At 42.0% G+C, this 22,355-nt stretch overlaps 1 protein-coding gene across 2 annotated transcripts in view; it reads right to left on the bottom strand.

Moving 5' to 3' along the window:
* DOCK1 (dedicator of cytokinesis 1) overlaps positions 1 to 22,355 on the bottom strand; it is a 502,791-nt gene that overhangs the window by 213,680 nt on the left and 266,756 nt on the right. The gene's annotated exons all lie outside the window — the stretch shown is intronic.

The raw sequence follows: 22,355 nt of genomic DNA, 5'->3' as shown, positions 1-22,355 counted from the left end.
TGAACATTATAAGGCCAGTAAAACACTGTGGAAGCACATCAGACAAGAGATTCTGGAATGTCATGAAAGGGAAGCAAACAGTTATTTCCATTCTTATTGTGCCAAAATTACTTATGCACCAAAATAACTTGGCTGGCTTTGGGGCTATGCACCCTTTCTCGGGTGGTGTATGGAACACCATTTGCTGCTGTGTGTCAGACAGCAACATTTCTTAGTCCAGCCCTGAAATATGACAAATTGAAGTATTTGAACAATGATGCTCTGAACCTCAAGAACCTTTGCACTAATTTCTGATCAAGAAATTAGATGATATGATTCTGTATCTGAAGGAAGTTGTTATTTTTACATGGTGCATGAAGAACTACAAATGTATCCCCTTCCCCTGAGAGTGTCACTCTCCCTTATCCTTTAACTTAAAAAAATCATTATAACTGCACATTTTATTGTCCAAGCATCTTCTACAAGCATTCCTGGGACTTTTGGATAACACAAACTGATTGCATCAGCTATGAATAATTTCTGTGTATTCACTTCTACACAGAGGTGTGTGGTGGCTAGGTGGATAAGACACCAAATTGTAAGGTGAGAAGTTTGGCAGTTCGAGGCCCAAGCACCACATGATGAGGTGAGTTCTCATCACTAGCCCCAGCTTCTGTCAACTTAGCAGTTCAAAAGCATGCAAATGGAAGTAGATAAAGAGGTACCACTTTGGTGGGATGGTAACAGTGTTCTATGCAGTCATGCTGGCCACATGACCACTGGAGTTGTCTTTGGACAATGCTGGCTCTCCGGGTTAGTAACAAAGATGAGCACCATTCCCTACAGTCAGTTACGGATAGACATTCATGTCAAGGGGAAATCTTTACCTTTATTTACTTCTATATGCCCAATATTTCAAAGGTAAAAATAAAGGAGAAAAGGTAAGATTTTGGGAGGGAGAAATACAACCTACTTAACATCCAGTCCACTGAGAGACCTATGATATTTGATTTGGAAAGAACAATTAAGGCAGCTTTCTTTTCTCATGAGGAAGTAATTTTCCTAAAGGATTCGACTAGTTATAAAATTTAAAATGTTACTTTGCCTTGTAGTTTATGTGAAGGCTTGCTTGTTTCAACCATATGGGAATAAAGTTACAAAGCCTACTCATTGCCCTTAGGCTAGCTATAATCTTCACCTCCCACTCATCTTTCTCCATTGTAGAAAAAACATCTGCAAGAGGGAGGTAGTGTGTAAGGTAAAATGGGTGCTGACATTGCAGCTGAACACTACAACAGTCTGAGGAAGAAGACTAATTTGTCAAACCAGCAAATGAAATAATAGGTCCAAATCCACAATAGTGCCACATTATTCACCAATATTTTAATATCATAATAAAAAGAGCCCTGCGGGGAGGGACAGTTCTTTGCCTACCATGAAGAGGTCATGCTGAAGATGGGCACAAACCTATTTGGAATGTGTTATATGTTTCTCCGACAATTCCCTAAGGGAGGATTATATACTCATGAACAGAGAGCAAGGAGAGAATGAAAGAATATATGACAGAGAAAATGAAAGACCGAGAGGCGGGTTACAGACCGCCGAAAAGGGGCGGCCTGCACCCGCCCCTTTCCCCGCCGGATCGGGGCCTCAGTGGCCAGAGCGGCAGCCGCTGAGGCCCCAATCCGCCGCTTTTCAGGCTACAGGGAAGCGGCAAAAGGCCCCTTCCCCGCAGCCTGGAAAGGGGTGTCCTTGGGGCTTCAAGCCCCAAGGACATCCCGCGGCGGCGGGGAGGAGGAGAAAGGGGCTGCTTGGCCCCTTTCTCCTCTGTGTCGCTGGGCACAGCCGTATGAAGGCTGCGCCCAGCAACGCAAACGCCAAAAGGAGCTCAGTTTCGGAGCTCCTTTTGCGGCCAGGGAAGGGGCGCACTGTGAGCCCTGGCGCGGCGTGACGATGTTACGTCCGCGCCGCCCCATATAGAGGCGGTGCGGTCGTGACATCATAATGGCGGTGGCCGTGTGGAATGGCCACCGCCATTTTGTGCACACTCCTCGCATGCTAGGGTTAGGGGCGTCCGGAAATGACGCCCCTTTCTAACCCTAGCACGCATGGAGCACACACTTTTAGGCCCATTTGTAACGGGCCAGAGAGAGGGAGCAAAACAGCAAGATAAATAAGTTGTAAGTAAAGTACTGTGGGATAGTTCACACTGGCGAAATAAAGCGGCTTATTACCACTTTGAAGCCTGGGTGTTTAGCCAATGCACAAGATGAAGCTAGGTAGAAAGTGAAACAAACCCTTGCTCCAGGTCTAAAAGCCAGAGCAAAAAGATACTGGGATACTCTAACCCAAGGTGGAAAATGTGCATCATCACACTGGCATATAAACAGCCATGCACCATAAGGAACTGCAGCAAAGCAAAAAAGAGATCACCAATAATGCAACGGATGTAATTACAACATACACAAACTGGACAGTCCAACAGCAGGGTATGGGGGGAAGGGGGCATATAAGGGGTCTTCCATGATTGTGCTTTGCCAATGTATCACTGGGTACATCAATACACTGTTCAGGCAGTGCATAACACGTGCAGCTGTGTGGCCACTCATACCAGAGGCTATCCAATGGAGTGGCATCTAGGCGGGAAGAAGGATGTAATTGGAGGTTGCAGGCAGTGTGTTTGTGAAATAGCGTTGATATTTTGGATGATGAACCTTGCCCATGGTCCCAGTCTGGTGCCAAATGGATGAAGATGCTGGCTATCTCTCCAACTCAGGAACAGAGCAAAACTCCAAAACTGTCATGGCCAGCCAAGAGCAGGTCTCGGAGGATGAGGAGGAGGATGGGGCTTCTCCAGAGCACGAGATAATTGAGGCTATACCAGGTGCTCATCCTGCTCTGCCAGAATCCAGCCCTGATCTCTCAGGCCCAGAGGAGGAGGCTCAGCCAGGTCCTAGTGCTGATGGGATTCCTTTGGTGGCACAGCAGACTAGTGGTGACTCTGGGGAGGAACCAGGCCTGGAGGTTCCCTCCTTTAAACAACGCAGGGCTGAGAGTGCTGGCAGATGCAGGTCCAGGAGGATTGCTGAGAGACAATTGGCAAACAAGCCTCAGCTGGCACCGAGGAGAGAATCTCCTACTTAAGAAGCAGGGAGACACCAATTCAATGCTATAATTTATTGCATGATCCTTTGGTGTGATTGCTGCCTGCACTGGCTCCCTGTATCTTGACTCTTTGTTGCCTTGACTCTTGACCTTGGAATGGACTGGACTCTTGCAACTTCTGGCTGCCCTGACCCTGGACTGGACTGACTACTCTGACCTCTGTTTTCCTGACTTCGGCTCTGGCTTTCGGCTTGCTCCTTAACTATCACTCCTTGCAGGTTTGTAATTACCTAGCTGAGCCATCCTTATTGGCATTGTTTGTGTGTGCTGGCTGCAGTCCAGGACAAAAACAGGCTTTCAGCTTGCTGGAACAATGCCTGGAGAAACAGCTACTAAATCAAAGAATCACTCTCCAGCAGGATTTCACTCCTTAGAGGGCTTTATTACTTTGTTTCAGATAAACATGAGCTAGTCACTACTATACAAAAACTCTTACTGTCACACCATCTCAAACTCCCAGACTCCCACAATTTACCAGAACAGCGTTTTCCTTATATACAATATTACCATGAGGTGACCACTAAGTCCATCCTCTTCATACACAAGTTGCTATGCATCACAGACAAGTTGCTGTGCATCACAGACACCAATCCATCTTGAGACTAAAAACATAGCATTTTACATTTAGTCCTGTTCAGTTGACCTTGAACATCTGGCGGCTGCTCTGGACTCCAGCTGTAGCCTTTAGGTTTCTGCAGCCACTGCCACATCTGAACATTTTTACTTTCAATATACATTAACAAATAGTGTGCATGCATGGTGGTGGGGGAGGGGAAACCCTGTGCAACATGGCTTGATGCCATCTTGGGAGCAGGCCATGTTGACAGAAGATTTCAATCTGATTTCAGAAAACCCAGATTGAACTGCTTTTTTCTGCCCATCTGCTCTGGTCCTCAGCGTTAAAAATGCTGCATTGAAAAGACTTTAAGAAGTATGGGGCTGTTAAGACAGCCCTAAAGGGGCAGCATGGAGCTGCTCCTGTTTCAGCCGGATCTGGGCCATGGCAACCACAAGCCACAGCCCTGATCCAGCCTTTCCAGGGCGCAAAAAGGAGCTGTAAAAAGCGGCTCCTTTTTGCACCCTGGAAGCGACGCCATAGCCACGTTGCCATGGACACAGCGCTGGAGAAGCACTATGATGTCATGCACCTTATGAAGCAGCGTGTGACATCATGGCACCCTGGGAGTGGAGTCGGGCATGCGTCATGTGGACGTGATGCCCCAACTCTGCCCCCAGGCTGGCTCAAAGTGCTGGTCTGTACAAGGCCGACGTCTGGGTCTTAAAACAACAACAGTGTAAGCATTTTGCAGCAATAAAATATTTTTTTTTAAAAATGCTTAATAAATAATGATGTAAGTAAATGTTGAAGGGCCAAAAGAAAGAAAGAAAGAAAGAAAGAAAGAAAGAAAGAAAGAAAGAAAGAAAACTGTCTGTGGTAGATGTAAAGTCCCAGATACATCCTTTAGGGCAGTGGTTCCCAACCTGTGCTCCGTGGAGGCCTCAGGGCTCTGTAAGTCAAAACGGTTGGGAACCCTTGCTTTAGGGTATGACAGAGACCGAAATCTGCATGATCACCCTATTAGCCTGAAAACATTATGGCAAACTATCTTCCTTTTACTCCAATACACTACAGGGTAGCATTTTTTGGAATACATTCCAAAGGGCTTATGGGTAAATTCTGTTCTCATTTCATTAGCACCCCATAGATTTGTTTGAAGAAAGTGCAAAGAACTTTAATCTTTGCTGCCTTGTCGGGGGGCGGGGGGATGAGCTCATTTGAAGAATCTAAAGAAAGATTGCTATTAATATGAAAAATAAGTGGCATGTTGTGTCACCAGATCTATCCCACACTATTCAAGCATGGACATGTACAGAAAGCTTGTTATATTGAAAGTTCTCAAGTAACAGTTGATGTGTCTTAATTTATATTACAGTAGAACCTCACCATAGGCGGGCGCGCCATACGCAGCCTTGAGCATATGTGCTCAAGCTGCGGCGCGTGCGTGGGGCGGAAGGGGCGGCGCGTCCCATTCAGTTGAATGGGCGCGCACGCCTGTTGCGCCGCATGTGCGCCCGTTGCGCCCCGCGCACCTCCGCGCCGCCGTGCACGAGCCTCATTGTTTACAATGGGGCTCGAGCATAGGTGGAAATCGCCATACGCGGCGGGATCCGGAACGGATCCCCCGCGTATGGCAAGGTTCCACTGTACCAGCAAAATACTGAGTTGTTTAGATAGGCATGCATATTTTATTTTCCCCAGCTCAGATGACACCGTATATAGCAAGTTTCAAATTCTGAACCCTTATTACAACATTACATTTGCCTTGAAATAAACGTCTTATGGCAATCAAGGTTTATCAACACAAATTCTTTTTGGATGTATCCGTAAATAAGAAATCCATTCAGTACACAAAAATATTTGTGTGGACAATTTCTAGTATGCAATAAATGGGTTTAATTTTAGATTGCTGGTAAATAAATAGTTAATTTGTAAAATCCTGTTATTTTAATTATATTGATATATTAATAAAGGCCCAGTACAGACCTGCAGGAAGCAGCGTGCCAGTGCCGATTCTAAGGTTCAGAAGCACGCAGTGTTCGCACACTCCCGAACCCTAGTGTGTAAGGACAGCACCATCATGGTGGCCTCCCATCCACAAGCGGGCCACTATGACGATGCAATCGTGGGGCAGTGTCGATGTCACTGTATTGCACTTACATCATGGATGTACGACAGTGCACCAATGCGCACTCATGGTATCCAGACTGCACCGTAAAAAGAACCAGCTTTTAGCAAGTTCTTTTTACTGTGGAGGGATACTCCACATGTGGAGCTCCAGCCCGCCCTTTTGGGGTGGTCTGTCGAGCCCCAAAGATACAGTTTTATGTGTTGGCAAAAAAATCTGGTACCATGCTTCGGGGCAATCCAGTTATGTCTTCATATATAAAAAAGGAAGGAAAGTTCATCTAAAACATGCATTTCCATGTATTTTGAAAGATAAGTAGCAGAACACTACCCGTATGCATCCCTTACTGATGCAAGGTGAAACCTAGTATCAGAGATTAAAATGTCTGGCCAATTGCAGAAGTCCATGCACCAGCTGGATGCTCACCACCAAGCAATGATACCAAAACCTCAGTGTGGGACTCCAGGTAGCAGACCAAGGATCCCAGTAACATACAAAGCATGTTAATTTAAAATCATCTTGGAGCAGCTAAAGCACATGGATCCATAAAATCATGCTATCTTTCTGGACCATATGGCTGATATGAGACCTGGAGCCACCATTTCAAGATGGTTCATTTTCTAATTAGTGGTTCAGGCCTCAGAAACTGGTGGTAGCAGACTGTTGTTCACCCTCAAGGCTGTTGGCTATTGTTCACCTTTAAAGCTCTGGACCTATGAGGTTCTTCAGGGTTCAATACTGCCCTCTGTTTTTGTTTTTTTTAAAGAACATCTATACAGTGCCCCTGCATAATACATGGCTTCCAGCATACGCTGGAAGCCGCATTGGAAGGAAGGGAGCCACATGCCAGAACAAAACAATGGTGTGCGCTCCTGTGGCATGCGCCCCGCGGGCTGCCACACCGCTGCGGGCACGAACCCCTTCATTTGAATGGGGCTTGAGCATCCGCGTTTTCTCTTATGTGGGGGGGGGGGTCCGGAACAGACCCGCGTAAGGGAAGGGACAACTGTATAAGGCAACTGGGTGGTGTAATCCAGAGTTCTGAGGATAATTTCACTAGTGAATGTCTAGCTCAGACCTGCATAACTTGGCAGTAGGTGGTGGCCAAAATTAAAATAGGCTAAACTTCTTCGGGCCACAGATAGGTTTTAATTAGATATCAATTAGTTAATTAATGATGTTAATATTAATTAGAAATAATTAATATTAATTTTGTCCTCCTTCTTCTTTGCCCAGCTCTCTCCTCAGGAGAAAGCCAAGTGGCAGAGAAGTCTTGCCTTGCTTGTCCTTCTTCTCCGCCCAGACTTCTCCTTGGGAGAAAGCCAAATGATGAAACAGCTTTGAGGGGCGAGCATTTGCTCCTCTTCCTCTTTCTCCTTCACCCATCTTTCCCCTTGGGAGAAATCCAAGCAACAAAGGAGCCTTGCAGAATGAGTATTTGCCCTTTCTTCTCCTCCTCCACATGGTCCTCTCCTCAAGAGGAGATAGAGTGGTAGAGGAGTATTGACGTCATTTCACATCCTTACAGGCCGCCCAAAATCCTTTGGTGGGCCGCATGCGGCCCCTGGGCTGTATGTTGTGAAGACCTGATTTAGATCTTTCTCTTTCTCAACAGATTCCCAAGAGGCTATGGGAGTCCTGAACTGCTGTCTGGAGGGAGCATCAGCTTGGTACGAGATTGGAAGTATATGATCATTAAAGCATGCTCCAGGCAGTCTGATAGCTGCATTTTGGCAGCAGTGAGGGATTGAATGTAGCTTAGTGGGTTTTCAAATGGTGGTGGTGAGGGGCACACAAGTTGTTCAAGGGGATGCGAGACTTAGATGCTCTGATTCCCCCCTCCTCTTTTTATGTGTAAAATTTACACATGCATTGAGTTCAATATTGAAATTACTTAAATGAAACTGTTCTAATTTGAATGATGTTATTTCTTTATAAAATGTTAAAATATTAGTGTACATGAATGTGCAAATAAAAATACACACACTAAATAACCAAAATATTTTTATTCACATACTACATTGGGGGAGGTGATGTCTGCAAGTAGCTGTAAAAGGGGGTGGTGGTCCCAAGGGTAAAAATTATGAGGGTCACTGATGTAGCTGAATAAACTGAACCTCAGTCTGAACAAGACAAAAGAAGTTACATTTGTCACCAAAAATCTTTTTAAAAACAGCTCTTGGGGAGGGGTTTGAACTCCCTCTAAAACATAATGTTACACTTTTAATAACCTCCCAGTTAGACTATTGTAATGTGTTTTGCATGACACTACCCATGAAAAGTGTTAATAAACTATAGCCACAGCAAAATGCAGCTGCCAGTCTGCCTGGAGCATGCTTTAGTGATCACATTTCATACCAAGATGATGCTTCCAAATTCAATTCAAGTTACTGATTTGGGGCCAACAAAGACCAAAACACCTTTTATCAAGGATATCTGAAGGAAGCTTTTGCCCATACTCTGAGATCCTCAATAGAAACCTGTTGCATCTCTCACTACCCCGAGAAGCTGGTGAGTATGCTAGCAGGGATGTAGCCAAGGGGGGGGGGGGGTTCTTGGGGTCTGGAACCCCCTCCTCCATTAGAAAAAGGAATGGTGCGTGCTGTTGCGCCGCCGTGCTCAAGCCCCATTATAGTGGTGGCACTTAGTCTGGAGCCCCCCTTCCTAAAATCCTGGCTACGTCCCTGATGCTACATTTCTCTTTGTAGAATATCTCACTTGAAGAACTCTTTCCAAAGGAAAATCTGTTCCATCCTTATTCAGTAACCAGCAAGTGGCCAAGACTATGTTGTTCCATGTAGCCTTTGATCTTCAAAAGTAGAATCTTTCACTTTTTAAAACCAGATTTCAAATACTATTTTTGTCTGTAGTGAAGCCCTTGGGGGCCCTGGTAGGCTGAGAGATTATAAACCAATACTTTTCATAATAAACTTTAATAACAATAAGATGAAGGTAAAGGGATGGATAACTACAATAAATCTCAAGGCCCAGTAGACTGGAAGAGGGAGAACTGTGGCGATTTGCATTACTTTCCCTTCCCCATATTAAAAAAGACATCCAAATTTTGCAGGGATCTTGATGAGTGCGGCCAGTTGATATCTCTCATTCACTGAGCCCCCATAAGTTGAGGTCAACCTGATGGCAAACAACGACAACAACAACAACAACATATAGGAAAGGTCCAATGTATGTGCATATGCATATGTTTAGAAAGTGCATTTACTACAGGTTTCTTGGAGCTCACAATTTGGACCTGTTCTGGATATGGTGCATGTGTAATTTATATTTGGTTATCTGTACTGAATGCAATACATTCCTTGTAAAGCAGCTCGAGATCCAATTATCACATTTCATAGTCTCTTGATCAGTGGCTTGTCACTCCATCAGTCAGAGAGAGGAACATCCTCCATTAAAAAGTACTGGGTTTCTCATGTCCAGTGACATGAGAAAACGATCTTTCACTTCTGACAGGCTGGACAGTAAGGGTGGACAAGATGCCTGAAAGAAACATTGTCTGTTATCACTGAGCATCAGCCATCATGCTTCAGTTTACTAGACCAAATACTCCTAACCAGTAACTCATACAAAACCAGTCAATTCTAAAATTTGTTGCAAAGTGCATTTGTTCTGCAAATTATAATATGAAAAGGCTTTTCTGAATAGGAAATCTGTAATTGTAGTACTGTTCTCCTCTAAATCCCAAAGCAAACCACCTCCTTCAAAGTTCAAATGAGTTTAGTTCCTGAAGGAATCACCTCAACCACCTGATATTAACTTTAAAAGAACAACACATGAAAAAACCACACAAAAAGAAATATCAGTCCTTGGGGTGTTTTTAGGTTGTGAAACAATAATGCTGCCCCTCTAATTACACCTTCTTTAAATATGGCTTCCTTTGCAATCTTCAATATTCTGTCTAGAAACTTCAATATTTTGTTATCGGATAAACATTTAAAAGGCCTTTTTCATCTGCCAGAGCTGCACACCTGTGATTGTTAAGCAGATGTTCTCTCAGTTTATAAGTAGCATAAATTCCTTTTATTGCATCATGTCTCAGCCTACTGTTAAAGGCTGCCATGCTGCGTACTGAAGGTAAGGAATGGTCTAGATTTTGCATTTGTTCTTTAAAATGCTGTATATTCCTTCCTCATATTTTTTATTGTCATTGTATCCCTCCTAGAATAGTGCTTGTATATTAATAAGAGAAATCACTTTGTACTTATAATTGCAAATTGTAAATACTTGCTAAAAATGTCCCAGATTAAAACTGTTTTTCATTTCCACATTTCTTACTAAAAAAAAAAGAATTGTAAAGTTGTGATGATACTGTGTCCAGTGAGATGCCCATTAGAACTACGGTGATCCCAGGAGTCCACAATGCTATCTTCTGCCCTTCATGTCAGATCATGTTATCTATTTTTTTCCACTAATGATCTAATCATTTTCTTGCTTTCCACTGCTGGATCTTTAATGTACAAATCCATTTCCATTTTTAACTGGATAGTAGGTCTTTCGGTTATTGAGACAAAAGACAAAGAAATATCAGTGGTAGCTGAGCTTGCGGATTAAAGTGGGAAAGGCAGTGTGTGTGTGCATAGGTGCCTTCAAGTAGCCTATTGACTTATGATAACCCTACGCATTTCTTAGGGTTTTCTTAAGCAAAGAATACTCAAGAGGTGGTTTTTCCAGTTTCTCTGAAATATAGCCTATAACATTTGTAGTAGGGTGACATAAATATCAAGGAGGGCATGAGTGAAGTTGCTCTAGGGCCATGCTGGGAGAGACAGATGAGGTAATTTTCGCTGATGCAGAAAAAGATTTGAATGACTAGTATTGCACATGTGCAGAGAGAAAGAGATTATGCAGAAGAAGGGGCTCATGAGTGGTACTAAGAAAGATTTGGGGCTTAGCTATTATAGGGGTGGGGGTGTAAAATGTGGGTTAACTGACACAGACAGAACAAAAGGGGTTGCCTTCTGTGAAGTGACTGCCTGGATTTGAGGAACTTGAATATATCAGTCTAGAAGTGGGAGGGGGAGAGATGAGGAGAAGGTTTAAGAGAAAGAAATTGTGGGGAGTCAGAAAGAAGGACCAGTGATACAGAAAAAGATAGAGAAAGAATGTGGTGGAATGATAACAACAGTTTTTAGCTCAGTGTTTCTAGCTAGCACAGCTCCTACAAGACAATCCTATACAAATAATTTTTGCTTTTGCTGTCATGGAATAAGATGGAAAGATTTTTATTCAGATGATCAAAAACATTCTGAAAAGGAGAGCAGCATTGCAGGGACAGAGATAATAAGTAACGGATGCAAAATTGGTGCTCAAATAATCCAAAATGCAATCATTTAAGGTGCCAGATATCAAGGTTTTGAAGGCCCTTAGATCTTCATTTATTTTTCAGCTAGACAGACTGAATAATAATTCGGATTGCACACTGTTTTGCTGCTATTGAGAATCGTTATTATGTAAGCATTCCTTCAACTGTTTTACCTTTTCTACGTTTATACAGAACAAAGGGTTTTTTGAGATCTGAGATGTCTGAAATCTAAGACATCAGACTTGAAAATAACAGAACTATCAAAAAACCAAAATCCACTTTCATTATTATTTTTGCATCTTTCAAATATATAAATAAAGCTATAAACAGAAGTTGCATATTATGAAATACCGATGCTTCAAACCATTGATCAAAAACTTTGCACATGACAGAAAAGTTATTGGTTTTTTGTTTGTTTTTTCTATATAGTATCCTGCTTGCATTGCCTAAATACCCTAAAGACACTACATCCTGTCTGATCTTGGAAGCTAAGCAGGGTCAGCCCTGATTAATACTTGGATGGGAGACCATCTAATAATACCAAGTGCTGTAGGCTACATTTCAGAGGAAGGAGTTGGCAAAACCACCTCTGAGGATTCCTTGCCTCATAAAACCAAGTGAAATTCATGATGTCTCCATAAATTGACAGGCAACATGAACATTGGCTATAGGGGGAAGCTGGTCAGATTAAAATTTGGATCAGAAAGGGGCCAGGGAAAGAAAACTGGAATGAGATCTTGGAAGGATGATGAGAGACCATCAAGGATTGATAATGCAATTGTGGCTGGGTTTCCACATAAACAAACCCTACTGTCTGCTAGACTGTGTTTAGGATTTCAACCCAGACATAAACAAATTTGTCTGATGTATAATTTGACATATCTATCAGATCATGCTAAAGGCAGGATCCACCTTTAGTTAAAATGAATCACACAAATGAGTGCCATCTGTTTCAAAAGTCATTATTTACTTATTCAATAAATACCTCACCTTTCTCCTTCTACAGGACCAAAGGCAGCTTACATTTGATTAAACACAAGGTTAAGATTAAAAAAAAAATCTAACTATTACTACAGTCAGCCCTCCATTTTCATGGGGGATTCATTCTAGACCCCCCATGAAAATGGAAACTCATACATATTCAAGCCTCATAGGTTTGAATGGGTGTGTATGCCCATGAGCGGTTGTGGGCATGTGCCTCGGGTGCATACCCCATTTTAATCCCCTCCGTTTGCTCCTTGCAAGTAAGTGAGGTTCGTGGAACTGAAGTCCGCACAAACAGAGGGGCAACTGTACAAAAGATTTAAAGCAATTTAAACAAACAATTTTATTAAACACAGAAAGTTAAATTAGTTTAAAACACATTTAAAATAATAGAAAAAATAAAAGCATAGATCCATTAAAACCTTCTTCCAAAGTTCTGCCTGCATAAATAGGTCTTCATCTGTTGGTAGAACCAGAGAAGAAAGGGGACCATTCCACAACTTGGGATCAGACACTGAATAGGCTCTCTCCTGTGTTTTCACCAAACATCCCTGTGATGGTGGTGGGACCAGGAGAAAGGCTTTCTCTGAAAATCTTAAAACTCAAGCAGGGAGATGTGGTCTTTCAAGATAGTCTGACTGAAACCATACAGGGCTTTAAAGGCCTTTAACAAGAAACAGACTGGTAGTCAGTGAAGCTCTTTCAACCAGGGATTTATGTGTATCCTGCAACCGGCCACAGTCAGTAGCCTGGCAGCAGCACTGTAAACCTCCTAAAGTTTCTAAATTGTGAGGCAGCCCCACGTAGAGTATATACTGTAAGTCGACCTCATATATAAGTCGAAGAAAAGTTTTAGGGCCAAAATTATAGATTTTGATATGATCCGTGGATAAGTCGAGGGTAAAACATAGGGGCATGTAACAAAAGATCTAAAGGATGAAGCAAAGGAAAACGATGCTAAAGAACTTACAAAATTCCAGCAGGCATAACTGTTTGTGCTCACACTAAAGTCTGGATGAATGAGAGAATACTCTCAAGGGGCGGGGGTGTCAGAACAGGACTTACATTGACCCATGGATAAGTCGATCCAAGTTTTTGGAGTCAATTTTTTGACTAAAATTTCTAGACGTATACATGAGTATATACAGTAGGTGTGTTAGAGTAATCCAACAAAGATATAATCAAGGCATGTGTTACCATTGCCAGATCTGCTGTCTCAAGGAACAGGCACAGCTGGTATGCTAGTTTCAACAAATGTCACATCTGTAAGCCACAGAATTGCTGATGACACCCATCTCCAGCCCTCCTTTCACATTCTTGGCCACAGCAGACGCCTAGGTATCCAGATTCAATTCTGCATCCAAGAGTATACCCAAGCTACAAACCCAATACTTCAGGGGAGGATATAACCCCATCTAGTGCAGTCTGAATATGTATTCCCTTTTTGTTTCGCAACTGGCAGGAGCACCTCCATCTTGTCTACATCATGCCTCAATTTGTTTGCCCTCACCCAGACCATTACTGACAGCAAGCAGTAGTTTACCACCAAAACAGCTTGCTTGCACTTAGGTGGAAAGGAGATACGGAACTGGGTATCAACAGCAATTCTATTGCTTATAAATGTGACACTTGCTGAAATAACCTGGAATCTCAGATTCAATATCTACTTGATAACTTTTGTAATTGTGCCATATTTCAAGGCTATGTAATAAAAATTGCCACAGGTATTGCAGATTTTTTAAAATGCTGAGAAAGGACACATCTACCCCTTTAATTCTAGAGTTTGGATGGGTATATCATATATTTTCGTTCAATCTTGGTGAAAAATTATCAGTGCATATTATTTAGGCTTTATGAGGAAGGCATTCTGTTTGGCCTGTTGAATTTCTGAGCAGCGCTTCAACATTATTAAGGTTTGTCCTGCCCCAATGAACTCTAAGGCAGCAACTGCTGGGAAACTTCATTTGTGCCTGCTTATTAGCCTGTGCATGCTCAGTTTCATTATGAAGCTAGAATGCTGCCAGTGTTCTAATGCTCTGGGAGAAGTTTCATGTTGGCTTAAGTTTCAGAACACTAAAAAAAGACAGAATTATTTTAGAGGTCAGACCCACCACATACAGGTTATACCTTCACCTTTTCTGGCTCCTGAAAGTATCAGGTAAGACTGGCTACCTAAAAGAAAGCTGTGAATGCTTCACTACAGCAAAATTGCACACACACACGCACATACGTGAAAACGGAGGCTCCCATAGGCTTGAAGGGAGTGCACCCCCATGTGTGCGGCAAGGGTGCTGCCCCTGAGCAGATATTCAAGAGCCCAGATCTCAGATCCACACATTAGGATTAATGTGTATTACAGTATAAAAATCACATCACATATTTAAATAATAAAATGCAATTAAAAGGATAAAAGTGCTTAAAACAGTAAAATAGTCCAGCACCATTCTTTAAAAACTTTCTGTTTTTAAAGCCTGTCTGAATGTTAAAAAAAAATTAGCTTGCCAATGGAAGGACTATAAGAAGCGGGCTATTGTGGCCTCTTTAAGAAGAGTTCCAGTCTAGAGGCAGCCACCAAGAAGGTCCCCACCAACCATTGTGATGGTGGTGAACCTAAGAGAAGGGGCTCTCTTGATGAGTTGGGTGTCATCAGCATATTAATGGCACCGCAACCCAAAACCCTGGGTGAGGGGCAATGCTTTCTCTCAGTCCCTCCACCTTCACAGGCATGTTTGGTGAGGATATAAGAAAGGGCCACTCCCAAGTTGTGGAACTCCCTACCTGCAAATTAGGCCCCTTTCAGTTTTCCTTCCAGTAGCAGGCATTTTTATTTAGAGAAGGTTTCAGTTGTTAGCTGGCTGTTGCAGAAAGGTCTTTTGATGAAGAAGCTGTACTTTTCTCCTCTTCTGTTATGTTTTAAATGCTTATTATTCTGATCATTTATCTGCTTTATGCTGCTCTTTAACATTATGATTGATGTTTAGCTGTTTCTTAATATGCACTGTAAACCACCTTGACTTCTCTACTACAAGAAGGGTAGGATGTGCAAAAATAAATTAATGAACAAACAAGTATTGCCTTAACTTATATAATCTCTGACTATGAATGGTGCTACACAGTGTCCCAGGTTGTGCTTGCTTACAGTTTATACAATGAACATACACTCCTTTGGTTTTTCAGTTGTTCCATCCTCCCAATTTGGATTCTCCCTGTTGTCCTGACACTTGAGTTGCCCTATGAGGCATCTAAGCCTTGCTGTATTGCCAGAACAATCCTCCAGTGACTTTACCCATGCCTATTTGTTGCTTCATGCATTCAGAGTACAGACGGAATATATGCACTGATAGAAAGGAAGAATCCCAGCGGAGGGAGTAAAGAGAGGACACATACCAACATTTTGCAGTTTAATTTAAGAAAGCACAGTCTAGGTAATATTGAACTCTGCTTGTTATGACATTTTTGTCAGCCATTTACTTGCTTATGTGAATACAGTCCTCATAAGCTGGTTGGCACAGGGTTGTGTCAAGAAAATATTCTGCCACTGAATCCAAAGGGAATTTTATGTTGAGATCCATTTTCCCCATCAACCTTTTGGTCACTGGTAGAAGATATCTACCCACAGACCAGTCACTATCTGTAGCACCTCTGCACTGTACCAGAAAGACACTGACTGCTACCTTGTGGCAATGCCAGATTTTTAAATGGAGGTGTTTTCAAAAGATATTCTACTTGTGCAGAGGCTGACAGTATCAGATAATGAGTGAAAGGTCTTAGTTTTGATTGCATATTTAACAAAGTAATTGACAACTAACCAACCAGTCTACCAATAAGTTAAAAGCTACATAATTAACAGGTGAAGAATCCAAGTTAAAGTGATAACTCTACAATTTGGAAATATGTCCAAAGACAGCACCTGTGCCACCCTCCGTTCCAAGTGCAAGAAAATTGCAAAAAATGTAGAACTGGAAACTATGCAACAATAGTCATGCAGAAAACAAGCCAACTGCTTATTTAACATCAGCAATTCAGCAATATGAAAATAATTGCTTTCAACAGAACATCTAATGATGTTGCTGGTCCCAGATGATTACAGAAATGAACAGCCAAACACAGTTCATGTCTGAAACAAAATGCTCTCTCTTTCCAATTTAAAGAAGCCAAGAATCATGGCATGAAATCAGAATTGTCCTAAAGCAACTGGAGTGACATAGCTATTTTAATGCCTCTCATTATGTCTGCAACGCCATATTTGGAATATTTGGTCTGTATTAGAAATTTTGTATTAAACGTTCCAGTTAATATTCTGATAAACTCACAATGCACTGTTTTATTTTAGCAGCTTGCCTATGTGAATCAGAGATTCACCTCCAAACTATAACACAAATATGGCTATTTCAGAACATTTATATGTTACTTCTATAAGTCCATTGCCCAAAAGGGACTACCAAGTTTCAAAACAGGGTTCCCTCTTTTCATGGAGGACATAAATGGCTACTATAGCTGTTGAAAGCATCAAATTGCATCCACTGTGTGGAAAAATATATGCAGGGCACTAGATTTTGTTTTATACTTGACATTATTAATACATTTGGCATTAAGGAAAATGCTGGCATATTTGGAATCGACATGATTCCTTCTTCCACTTTGAACTGTCTAGTCACCTTGACCCGTGACAACCCTGCTGATGAGACACCTCCAAGGCACCCTGTCCTCCACTGCTCTGCCTAGTTCCTGCAAATTCATACTCGCGATTTCTTTAATAGAGTCCATGCATCTAGCATGAGGCCTTCCTCTCTTTCTGCTCCCATCTACCTTTTCTAGCATTATTATTTTTACCAATGATTCATGTCTTCTCATGATGTGTCCAAAGTATGGCAGCCTAAGTTTTGTCATCTTGGCTTCCAGGGAGATTTCTTGCTTGAACTGTTCTAAGATCAAACCTGCTGGATGAAATTGTCTTTAATGCTGTTTTAAACCTAGGCAGCAATTGAATCTATTCCAGCAGGTCATTCCACAATTTGGGAGTGGCTGAAGAAAAAGTTCTCTGCTTAACAGTTGCTAGCCTGCTCCTGGCTGACTGAGATAACTGTCCCTAAGAAGACCTGTGTTTATGAGGTGGATTATATGGGAGATGATCCCATAGGTAATCTGGACCTGTTAGGGATGTGTCCTGAGGCTGGTAAACCTGTATACACAAGGTGATAGTATCCCATGGTAAAAACATTTTGGGGCACAGTCTTCAAAAACATTGATAACATCTGAAAACTAAACATTGATGAGACTCCAGGGCTTGTAGTCTGGTTACTTTCCCAAAGGATGTACACCACAGATAAACCTTTTTGGAGGGGGGCTCTTCTGGGTGCTTGGCAGGCTGTACTGCTCACCATGGGGGTAGTCAAAAGTGACACTTTGGGCAACTGGACGTCACAGTAATGAAGAAGCAACATTTATCGACCAAATTCGGCTCCTTTAGACTTTATTTATAATTGAAATTTTGCTGATTTCTTTTCTTTCCTTTTTTTAATTTGAGAATGATCTGGGGAGCCAAGGGCCATGCATGGTCTGCAGGCCATACAATCTCAACCCTGATTTACAACTGATAGTATAGAAATAACTTATTTTAAATACATAGGAACAGCAACAATTGCATCTCATTGAGAAAATTCATAAAACTCCTAGAAAGGTGTTGGGTTTGGAGAAACTGAGTTCATTTCTTAACAAATAAGCCCACTCATATAATAAGATTACTAAAGCCCTTTATTCATTTCATTAATATTTCACTTTTCCTTCAAGAAGTTCAAGATATTTAGTATAGTTCTCTCTTTTCTGACGTAACTTCACAACAATCCTCTGAGGCAAGTTAGAGTAAGAATAAGCAACTGAATCAAGGTCAGACGTAAAGCTTCATTACTATATATATGAACTTGAACCTAATCCATGTCTTAATTGTTCCACCATACTGCCTCACAAATAATACAATATTTTCCTAATAATCATCCTGGATTTTTATTAGACTAATTAACACCATATTATCACCATGATTATCATAAAATGGTAAATGGCATAAAGAGGAATACTAATTTCTTCCCTGTTATTAATTATAATTATGTTCACATCTTTGATGTGTGGAGATTTAGTTGATTCTTCCAGTGGGGTACTGGTTATAGTAAAATTGGCAAGCTGTTTTTGTGTGTTAGAAATGGGTCGTAACACTGTATAATATCCATAATATCCACCTCTAAAACAAGAGGTATGGATCTTTCTTAACAGTTTCAGAAAGTACATTGAATATTTAGAAATCCGCAGCTGAATGCATTACTGAAAGGGCCAGTTGACTCAGCCTCCTAATCGGAGGTTAGTTATCCTTGCCAGTGAGCTGAGCCCAGGAGGCATGGTGACAGTCCAGCTATAAGATATTTTTATAAATCCAAGCTAAGAAGGTTCACAGGAGAGTCACCAGAGAAACAAATAGTCTATCAAGGCTGCCTTGGAGCTATATTGACAAGAAGGCTACAGAAAGTGACTGAAGAGACAGGTGTAGTTAAGTATGATATGGATGCAGAAACTGTGCTTAGGAAATTAATAACAGAGTGAAAGAACCATGCCACTAAAGTTTAAAATCATTTTTAAGAATTATCATTGACTGCATCATCACCACTTGAAATGGGGATGGGGTGTCATTCCATATTCTAACTTCTTCTTGGGGTAATCCATAATTTATACTATAGGTTCCAGCCATGTGGCGAGTGAAGCACTACCCTGCAGATTCAACAGCCTGGTTAATCTTAGCTGGTTTGTATGCCTTCAAATTGTTTCTGACTTATGGTGACACTATTGTGGGGTTTTCTTGCCAAGATGTGTTCAGAGGAGGTTTGCCATTGCCTTCTCCTGAGGCTGAGAGCAAGTGACTTGCCCAAGATCACCTGGTAGGTTTCATAGCTGAGTGGGGTATTGAAGCCTAATCTCCAGAATCACCATTCAGCACTCAAACCACTATGCCACATTGGCTGTCATACAAACAGTTGACTCTGTAGCAAACATTAAATCTATAATGCCTTCAATCCATGATACCAGGTGCTTGGCATCACTATAGTATCCAATTCCTTGTAAATCTAAACCTCATCTGCCTTCCTACCACCCACCTCACTGCTGACCAAAGCTAGTTTAGTGTCTGGTCAGTATTTCTGTGTTTCACAGACATCCAACAAGTAGGATTCAGCAGGAGGATTGATCTTATCCTGACATACTCCATCCACGCCCCAACATCACATAGAATGAGGTCACTAGAGCAATTATGCCAAGGGCTGTCCTGAGCACTGAGGCTGGCATAATCCATGCGTTCTGCCTAGGTCAATATAATTAAAACCAACCCTAGCATCTCTGTGGGCATCAACACAATCAGTTAAGAGATCCGGCCATAAATTGATCTGACAAATCTCCTAATAACAGCTTGTTCTGCTGTCTTACTTAATAGTTTCCATGATGTGGGAGAAAGTGCGAAAAGAGGATGGGGAATGTTTCTTTGCATTAAAACTAGCAACAGCTCTGTTTTGTGCTCCTGTGCAGCAAATGTGTAGATGAATTGTTATCTAAATATGATCTTAAAGAGCCAGTCCTGAGAATAATCTTGGCGTTCTGTACATCCAATCCACTAGCTATGATCAAAGGCAACTACTGGTTACCATCTTCCACTGATCCCACCATTTAAGCAGATACAAACACACACAAGCATACTTCACTAGTAAGTAAAGCAGTACATTTCTAGTTAAATTACGAGAGAGAGAGAGAGAGAGGAGCCCCAGGAACCAAATAGCTGACTGTACAGTTAGAATGTTTGTACAATGTTCACTAATCTTCCCAATGCATCCAAAATGCCACCCTCGAGCAATTACCTGTTCAATATTGACAGTATTGAGGATGCAATCTGAACCAACTCATTCAAAGTCCAACTGAATGCAGAGAGACAAACATCTTGGTATATGAGTTTTGGATCATGCTGTCTATAGCAGTTAGGAGTCTTATTGGAATTATTAAATTACACAGTTAATTGACATGCAAAGGTGGTTCGTGTTTGCTTTTTAATTCTGTTCTTGAACAGATTTCAACTTAGTTAAGAAACCTCCCCCCCCCCCATGTTTCTATGGTACAGTACTTTTACATTAAAAAAAAAAAATCAATAAAGCTCAGTCCTGTGGGACAAAACAAAATTGCTACTAAGAAAACTCAGTAAGGGATCCACTCCCCCACAAGCGCATCTGAGATTAAGAGAAGCTCCTACAGGCTCCCAAGAGGCATCCTGGCAGGTTTGAAAGCTAGCATCTTAGAAACCCATGACAAATCATTAAATCAATCCCCACTGTCTGCTTTGCTGTGTTAATTCAACAAGCCTATAAATGCATTTATTCATTTAAAGAAATACAGTTGTGCTCCTCCCTCAGTATCTAGTATGGGTGGGTCACATACTGTATAACATAAACATTATGCTGACACAGAGTGGGAGAAGCGTGTGAATTGTAAGGACAGATCATATGGCAAAAACCTGCTTATTTTTAAGGAGTGAGTCGAGGCTGGACACACTATTCCCTCTTCTCCTTCTCTTCCTCCCTAACTTTCAATTTCCAAGCACAGTAACATCCAAAATTCACAGAACAGTGATACCTTTATTGGCCCAACCAAATGCATAGAATGCAGTGGGCCCTTGGTATCCACTGGGCCTTTGTTCCAGTGGATACCAAAATCTGTGGATGCTCAGGTCCCATTAAATATAATGGCACAGTAAAATGATAAACCTTATATAAACTGGCAAAATCAAAGTTTACCTATGGGAATCTGTATATTTTTAAAGTATTTTCTAGCTGTGGATGCTCGAATCTTTGGATAAAAAAAATCCATGGATAAGGAGGGCTGACTCTACAGGTCGCAAGTTTTCAAGGCTCCATGGAAGCTTGCAACATGTATTTTATGTCTTTTGTTTGGCTCAATAAAGGTATCACTGTTTTGTGGATCACTGAGTGGAGTTTTGAAAGCTTGCAACAGGTATTTTGTGCATTTTGGTTGTCCCCATAAAGATATCACTGCAGTGTGGATTTGGGACATTACTGTACTTTGCTATATGGCAATTAGACTATTATGCTATATGGCTATATGCGTGGAACCAACAGGGCACAGTGGTTTGAGCGTTGGGCTACAACTCTGGAGACCAGGGCTGAATTCCCAGCTTGGCCTTGAAACCCACTGGGTGACCTTGGGCAAGTCACACTCTCTCAGCCTTGGAGGGTGGCAATGGCAACCCCCCTCTGTAGGAACATGCCAAGAAGACCTTATGACAGGTTTGCCTTAGGGTCACCATAAGTCGACTTGAAGGCAAACAACAACAACATGGCCAACAACAGGGCTCCTCCTGAAACTTGAGCTTTTCTGCGGTTACCAAACTTTGTTCTACCTAGTGTTTTGGACTTCAGTTCCCAGCATTCCTGGCTATTTGACCAGACTGGCTGGGGCTTCTGGGATCTGCCAGTCCAAAAACAAACAACCTGGAGGACTAAGGTTTGAGAATCATCGCTTTAATACAGCGGTTCCCAAACTTTGGTCTCCCAGCTCCGAGGTTTTGGGCTTCAGTTCCCAGAATAACTGTCTGTTGACCAAAGTGGCTGGGGCTTCTGGGAACTGGAAGTCCAAAGAAACAAACAACCCTGGAGAAGCAAGGTTTGGGGATCACTGCTTTAATGCAGCAGTTCCCAAACTTTGGTCATCGAAAGGTTTTGGACTTTGGTTCCCAGAATTCCTGACTGACTGGCTTTGGGGAGCTGAAGTAAAACAACAACAACAACACAACCCCAAACCCTGAAGAACCAAAGTTTGGGAAATCATTTTGATGCAGCTGCTGCTGCTCCCAAACTTTGTTCCTCAAGAGCTTTTGGAGTTCATCTCCCACTTTGGGAATGATCAGCAAGTTTAACGCTCCTGTTCCTCTGTGGTGTGTCCCTTCTCCTCTTCTCTGAGACAGAGGATGTTATCAGACAGGGGAAATTGGAGGTACAGTATAATCCAATGGCAATCCGAACGCAAGCATGGGGTTTAATGTTATTGTGTGATAGGCTACCACACGCAGTTTCAGGCAATGGCAAGCTACTTTCAGGCAATGGGAAGCCAGTTTGAACCCAGTTTGAATTCGCTGAACTAGTGGATTCATGTGAATGCATTTTGCCCCACTTTCTTCTCCT

Source organism: Sceloporus occidentalis, unplaced genomic scaffold (assembly GCF_023333645.1).
Source record: "Sceloporus occidentalis isolate IW3139 unplaced genomic scaffold, rSceOcc1.0.p SCAF_2, whole genome shotgun sequence".
Taxonomy (NCBI): Eukaryota; Metazoa; Chordata; class Lepidosauria; order Squamata; family Phrynosomatidae; genus Sceloporus; species Sceloporus occidentalis.
Note: the sequence above shows the minus strand (reverse complement) of the source record. Positions and strands in the feature narration are given on the sequence as shown.